This window comes from Trichechus manatus, unplaced genomic scaffold (genome assembly GCF_000243295.1).
Source record: "Trichechus manatus latirostris isolate Lorelei unplaced genomic scaffold, TriManLat1.0 scaffold00105, whole genome shotgun sequence".
Classification (NCBI taxonomy): Eukaryota; Metazoa; Chordata; class Mammalia; order Sirenia; family Trichechidae; genus Trichechus; species Trichechus manatus.
In genome coordinates, this window is record NW_004444041.1 from 6,948,208 (window position 1) to 6,949,500 (window position 1,293).

Sequence of the window (1,293 nt, forward strand, 5' to 3'; positions counted from 1 at the left end):
CCTTTCTTCTTTTTGGATGTGTGCATTTATTGCTATAAATTGACCTCTAAGCACTGCTTTTGCTGTGTCCCAAAGGTTTCAGTAAGATGTGTTTTCATTCTTATTTGAGTCTGTGAATTTTTTATTCCATCCTTGATTTCTTCTATCATCCAGTAGTTTTTAAGCAAGGTGTTGTTCAGTTTACATGTATTTGCTTTTGTTTTCCTTGCTATTTCTGTTATTGATTTCTACTTTTATGGCATGATGATCAGAGATGATGCTTTATATGATTTTGAGATGCTGAATTTTTTTGAGGATTGCTTTGTGACCTAAAATTTGATCTAGTCTGGAGAATGTTCCGTATGTATTGGAAAAGAATGTATACTTTGCTGCTGTTGGGTGGAGTGTTCTGTATATGTCTATGAGGTCAAGTTGGTTGATTGTAGCATTTAGATCTTCTGTATCTTTACTGAGTTTCTTTCTAGATGTTCTGTTCTTCACCAAAAGTGGTGTGTTGAAGTTTTCTACTATTATTGTGGAACTGTCTATTTCTCTTTTCAATGACTTTAGAGTCTTTTTTTATATATTTTGGAGCCCTGTCATTGGGTGCATATATATTTATTATGGTTATGTCCTTCTGGTATACTAACCTTTAATCATTCTATAGTGTCCTTCCTTATCCTTTATGGTGGATTTTGCTTTAAAGTCTATTTTATCAAAGATTAATATCACCGCTCCTGCTTTTTTGGTTATTATTTGCTTGATATATTTTTTTTCCATCCTTTTAGTTTTAGTTTATGTCTTTGTGTTTAAGGTGTGTCTCTTATAGACAGCATATAGATGGATCATACTTCTTTATCCATTCTGCCCCTCTTTGTCTCTTTACTGATAAATTTAGGCCATTTACATTCAGTATAATTATTGACAGGTATGAGTTTACTGCTGTCATTTGTGTGTGTGGGGGGGTTGATGGTTTCTTAGTTCCCCTTAATTTTCTCTTCTGAGTTATTTTGTTTATGGATTTTATTTTCATTTATTTCATTATTGTTGATTTTGTGTTTGTTGAGTCTTTATGTTTCTCTTCTTTTTTATTTTGGTGAGTAGGTTTGTTAGCTTCCTTTGTGGTTACCTTGAAATTTACCTATATTTTTCTAAGTTTAAACCAGTCTTTTATTACTTGACTTCCTCTTCATATGAAAATTCTATGACTATACCATTTATTGCCTCTTTTTTGTTTTGAGGTTGTTGTCATTTACATATTGACATCTCTGGTTCCCTAATTTCAGTCTTTTAGCTTTACTTTATTTTTGAGAA